The following is a 6,492-nucleotide window of genomic DNA, read 5'->3' on the forward strand; positions in this document are numbered from 1 at the left end:
CTCTTGTTGCCCAGGCTGGAGTGCAATGGCCTGATCTCAGCCCACCGCAATCTCCGCCTCCCAGGTTCAAGCGATTCTCCTGCCTCAGCCTCCTGAGTAGCTGGGACTACAGCCATGCGCCAACATGCCTGGCTAATTTTGTATTTTTTTAGTAGACACAGGCTTTCTCCATGTTGGTCAGTCAAGAAGAAAGGAAAGAAAAGGCTAGGTGCAGTGGTTCATGCCTCTAATCCTAGCACTTTGGGAGGCCAACGCCGGTGGATCTTTATGAGCTCAGGAGTTCAAGACCAGCCTGGGCAACCCAGTGAAACCCCGTCTATCCAAAACATACAAAAATTAGCTGGACAGGGCAGCATGCATTATGATCCCAGGCTACTCAGGAGGCTGAGGTGGGAGGATTGCTTGAACCTGGGAGGCAGGGAGACAGAGGTTGCATTGAGTGAAGACCATGTCATGCCACTGCACTCCAGCCTGGGAGACAGAGCAAGACCCTGTCTTAAAAAAAAAAAAAAAAAAAAAAAACAGATGCAGTGGCTCAAACCTGTAATCCCAGCACTTTGGGAGGCAAAGGCAGGTCGATCATGAGGTCAGAAGACGGAGACCATCTTGGCTAACATGGTGAAACCCTGTCTCTACTAAAAATACAAAAATTAGCTGGGCATGGTAGCACGTGCCTGTAATCCCAGCTACTTGGGAGGCTGAGGCAGGAGAATCACTTGAACCAGGGTGTCAGAGTTTGCAGTGAGCTGAGATTGCATCACAGCACTCCAGCCTGGCGACAGAGCGAGACTCCATCTCAAAAAAAAAAAAAAAAATTAAAATTTAAAAAAAAGGAAAGAAAGAGAGAGAAAGAAAAACAGAGGTAGCTGACTTGTCCTTTCCTATCTGTTAAAATCCATAAAAATTCCTTTGAGGAGGATGCCTTCTTTGTACCAGGGTGAGAAAATAACCCCTGTCTCCAGAGACTGTAACTGATGCTCCAACAGGCCTGTATAAATAAACAGACTAAAGTAACCCTTATCTTCCGCTGGCTTTACACTTCTCCATAAATCTCCTAGTGACTGCCCTGGAATTTACTGCTCCAGCCCAGACCCCTTTGCCTTGTCATTTCTTCACAAATCTATCATTCTTCGTCTGAAAAGTAAAAAAATCATCCTACTTTTTTCATTTCTTTGAGTCTTCACTGTCTTGTGAGGGTCTCCATGTACATGCAAATATTAATAAAATGTGTATGCTCTTCTCTTGTTAATGTCTTGTGTCAATTTGATTTCTGGACCCAGCAGAAAGTCCTATTTAAGAACTAAGATGAGTGGTGGAAACTGCTAGGCTCTCCTACAATAGTTCAGAAAACAGCAAGTATAGTGGTGGTGCCGACAGTCCTAGCTACTGCGGATGCTGAGGTCAGGGTCACTTGAGCCCTGGAGTTTGAGGTTGTAGGGAGCTGTGATTGCACCACTGCACTCCAGCCTGGGCAACAGAGCCAGACCCTGACTCTTAAAAAAAAGGTTTTTTTGGGACTCAAAAGATGTAATTTTAATGAATAATATATCACACTAAATAGAGATTTGTTCAAAATAAAAACTGTCAAACTCTTGTGCAGATTTGGCCGGAGGTATGGTTGGATCCAAGCAAATCTCAGTGGATTGTGACAGCGTGTGCAGCTTGATAGCTTCCTTGATTCTCACGTAGTGCCCATCCACAGACGGCTTTTTTTTTTTTTTTTTTTGAGATTGAGTTTCACTCTTGTCACCCAGATTGGAGTGTAGGGGCTAAATCTTGGCTGACTGCAAGCTCAGCCTCCTAGTTTCATGCAATTCTCCTGCCTCAGCCTCCTGAGTAGTATAGCCACCCAAGTAGCTGGGATTATAGGCACTCGCCACCACACCCAGCTAATTTTTGTATTTTTAGTAGAGACTGGGTTGTGCCATGTTGGCCAAGCTGGTCTCGAACTCCTGACTTCAGGTGATCCACCCGCCTTGGCCTCCCAAAGTGCTGGGATTACAGGAGCGAGCCACCATGCCCACCACAGACAGCTTTTTTTTTTTTTTTTTTTTTTTTTGATACGGTGTCTCACACTGTCACCCAGGCTGGAGTGCCACTCAGGATGGAGTGCAATGGCCCGATCTCGGCTCACTGCAACCTCCATCCCCCTTCAAGGGATTCTCCTGCCTCAGCCTCCCGAGTAGGTGGGACAACAGGCGCGCACCAACATGCCCAGCTAACTTTTGTATTTTTAGTAGAGACGTGGTTTCACCATGTTGAGTAGTCTCGATCTCTTGACCAGATCCGCTCACCTCGGCCTCCCAAAGTGCTGGGATTACAGGCGTTAGCCGCCGCGCCCAGCCGCAGAGATTTATTTTTAATGAAAGTATACCCCACAGGGTGGAAGCCAGCTGGAGAAAGCAGCTCATGAGCATTGGTTACGGCATTTTCTGGGGTCTAAATACCCTCTAGAGGTTTCCCATTAGTTCACTCTATGCAAATGAAGTAGGGGACCGTGACCAATCTGATCCGTTGCGGGAGGGAACCAATCAGAGGTACTCTCATTTTCCAGCTGCCACTCAGCAACGGCCACGCAGAAAAAGGACAGGTTGAAAAGGGAGTAGTCGCTGATACCAGTCAGCATGAATTGACTTTAGGTTCCCAGCTTCCACACCCTGTTCTCCTGCCTCATTTCTACCCTGAGAGACATGATTCCCATACATCTTTATGGGAGGCAGAGAGACTGGTGGTCTTTCTTCTATAACTGCGTCATGCTGACTTGAGGTGCATTCCCTACCTATTGGGGATCATAGAACTCTTGCCCTGCTCTGTCTAGTGGAGACAGAGTAGTTTTTGTTTTGTTTAGAGATGGAGTCTCGCTCTGTTGCCCAGGCTGGAGTGCAGTGGTGAAGTTTCCACTCACTGCAACCTCTGCCTCCCAGGTTAAAACAATTCTTCTGCCTCAGCCTCCAGAGTAGCTGGGACTACAAGCACATGCCACCACACCCGGCTAATGCTTGTATTTTTAGCAGAGACAGGGTTTCACCATGTTGGCCAGGATAGTCTCGATCTCCTGACCTCATAATCCACCTGCCTCGGCCTCCCAAAGAGCTGGGATTACAGGCATGAGCCACTGAACCCCGCCAACAGAGTACTTTCTTGATGGCCAAAGGTGCTATCTTCTTTTGGAACTGGCTGGAAACCCTGTCACATGATCATCTGAAGCTTGATGGTCTCTAGGAGAGAGGAAATGAATTTGGCTAAAAGATTTAATGGAAATTTCAGGGGGTGAATATGTATGCTGTCAGGAATATTTGTTATATGAATGGATTAAAACGTTCTGTTTACTACAAAGGAAGTGATTCTAACCATTTGAAAGATAGATATTAATCTGTAAAAAAAATATATAAAAACATGGCTACTATTCTGCAGGCCATAGTGACTCTTCATCAAAAACACCAAGGAATTAATTCAAGAAAGATGTTCAGGAAAAAAAAAGTAAAAGAAAGCAAAACACCAAGGAAAGTTGGTAGGCCTTTACTTCTCTTTTGGCTGCCTTCTAAAAGGTACTTCAGAGCTTCCACGGGTCCACAGCTGTAGTGGCTAATGGGAACTTCGCGTTCCAGGTCTGGGGCTTTAGGTATCACACTTGATCATTGAAAGATGTATCCAATGATCTAATCCCAGTACTTTGACCACAGAAGGTGTGGCCAGTACCACTGAAAATGGTCCCATCCATTTGGGTTGCAATTGTTGAGCAGGCAATCCCTCCTTTCATGTTTTAACAGGTACCTTATCTCCTGGCCTGATTTTGGGTTGCTGGTTAGTTCCCAGTATAGGAAGCCATTGAGTTCCAAATTTTTGTAAAGCCTGCTGAAAGTGACAGGTTAGCCAGGTATTTTACTAAACTGGCTGTTTCTCGATCAGTAATTACATCATTAGTTAAGAATGGCCTTCCATATATCATTTGGTATGGGCTTATATTAATTTCTGCTCTAAGGGTATAACAGATCCTCAAGAGGGCTACAGGCAGTAAGCTGACCCAAGTTTCTAATGTTTCCTCACATAGCTAACACTCGTTTTAGAGTTTGGTTAGCCCTTTCTACTTTCCTGGAGGATTGAGGACTTCATGTGGAATGTAAATAGTATTTGATTCTGTGATGGTTAATATTGAGTGTCGAGGTGACTGAAGGATGCAAAGTATTGTTCCTGGATGTGTCTGTGAGGGTGTTACCAAAGGAGATTAACATTCCAGTCACTGGACTGGAAAAGGCAGACCCACCCTCAATCTGGGTGGGCACCATCGCGGCCAGAATAAAAGCAGGCAGAAGAATGTGGAGGGATTAGACTGGCTTAGTCTCCCAGTTTACATCTTTCTACCATGCTGGATGCTTCCTGCCCTTTAACACTGGACTCCAACCAAATTCTTCAGCTTTGGGACTCGGACTGGCTTCCTTGCTCCTCAGCGTGTAGACAGACTATTGTGGGACCTCACCTTGTGATCGTGTGAGTCAATACTCCCTAATAAACTCCCCTATATATGTACCTCTACCCTATTAGTTCTGTCCCTCTAGAGAACCCTGACTAATACAAATTTTCAGAGCCTTAGCAACCCGTTGAGTTATTTGGGAGATAAAGGGCAGGCTGTTATCACTTTGAAGATTCTGAGGTAACCCAAACCGAGGGATTATTTCTTTTAAGAGAACGGTTATAACCTCATTAGCCTTCTCTGTTCTGGTAGGGTAAGCTTCAACCCAACCAGTAAAGGTATCTATTAGGACTAACAAAAATTTGTATTCTGGCCAGGCACGGTGGCTCACACCTGTAATCCCAGCACTTTGGGAGGTGGAGGCAGGTGGATCACCAGGTCAGGAGATGGAGACCTTCCTGGCCAACATGGTGAAACCCTGTCTTCACTTAAAAAAAAACAAAAATTAGCTGGGGGTTGTGGTACATACCTCTAATCCCAGCTACTTGGGAGGCTGATGCAGGAGAATGGCTTGAACCCAGGAGGTGGAGATTTCAGTGAGCCAAGTTCGCGCCACTGCACTCCAGCCTGGTGACAGAGCAAGACTCAGTGACAAAAAAAAAACCTTGTGTCCTCTACAAGCTTCATATGGGTGAAGTCTAATTGCCATCTTCCCCTAGGTAAGTTTCTCTCCCCTGGACTAGTTCTATTAGAGGAGGCATTTTGTTTCCTGGGTTAGGTGCACCCAGTGAGCAGACTTGACAGACCTTCTAAGTTAGGCCCAGCGTTAAGCATGGCCGGGGAGGCGTCTGTCCCCGCAAGGAAGGAGTCATGCAGGGTTTTTACAATTCTCCACTGGGCGGTTTGGGGGAGATATGCTTTTCATCCCATATACCACCAGGATCCTTGTTTTTGTCCTGCACTCCTTTATTAACTGTACCTCCCGAAGTGTGTATTCAGGTTCTACTGAGGACTGTAGAAAGGAAGCAGTACTAGGATCTGTTGGGATTGCACCCTGAGGGCGCGGCTTTGAGTTCTCTATCAGCCCTTCTGTTCCTTTGTGCTACAGAGGTTAAGTCCCCTTGATGCTCCCTAAAGTGGATTATAGCCATGGCCTTTGGCAGATGTATTGTTTCTATTAACTGAAGAATGTCACGCCCATGCTTTATAGGGGAGTGTTTGCTAGTTAGTAGTAGTCCCCTTTCGTTCCAGCTTGTAGCAGGAGCATGAACCATGAGGAATGCATGTTTTGAATCGGTATAGATGTTAAGCTTTTTCCTTTATCCCAACATTAATGCTGCATTAAGAGCAATGATTTCAGCCTTCGGTACTGATGTGCCAAGGGGCAGTGGCTGGGCCTCAATAATAGTTTTGCAATCACTGTTGCATATCCAGCTCTGCACTCCCAATTAGACAAAAAACTACTGCCATCTGTGAACCAGTCATCCTCAGAATCTGGTTTTTTTTTAGACAGAGTCTCGCTCTGTCACCAGGCTGGAGTGCAGTGGCATGATCTCAGCTCACTGCAACCTCCAACTCCCTGGTTCAAGTGATTCTCCTGCCTCAGCCTCCTGAGTAGCTAGGGACTACAGGCATTTGCGACCACACCCAGGTAACTTTTGTATTTTTGGTAGAGTCAGGGTTTCACCATGTTGGCCAGGAAGGTCTCCATCTCCTGACCTGGTGATCCACCTGCCTCCACCTCCCAAAGTGCTGGGATTAGATGTGTGAGCCACTGCACCTGGTTGTGTCCCTTTATCTCTAAAACTGACTTTACCACCAGACATGGGTGGCTAACGCTTATAATCCCAGCACTTTTGGAAGGCTGAGGTGGTGTATCAACCGAGATCGTGACTTCAAGACCAGCCTGACCGACATGGAGAAACCCTACAAAATTAGCCAGGCATGGTGGCATATGCCTATAATCCCTGTGGGAGGCTGAGGCAGGAGAATCGCTTGAACCCAGGAGGCAGAGATTGCGGTGAGCCAGGATCGCACCATTGCACTCCAGCCTGGGCAACAAGAGCAAAACTCCACCTCAA

This window comes from Cebus imitator, unplaced genomic scaffold (assembly GCF_001604975.1).
Source record: "Cebus imitator isolate Cc_AM_T3 unplaced genomic scaffold, Cebus_imitator-1.0 Scaffold385, whole genome shotgun sequence".
Taxonomy (NCBI): domain Eukaryota; kingdom Metazoa; phylum Chordata; class Mammalia; order Primates; family Cebidae; genus Cebus; species Cebus imitator.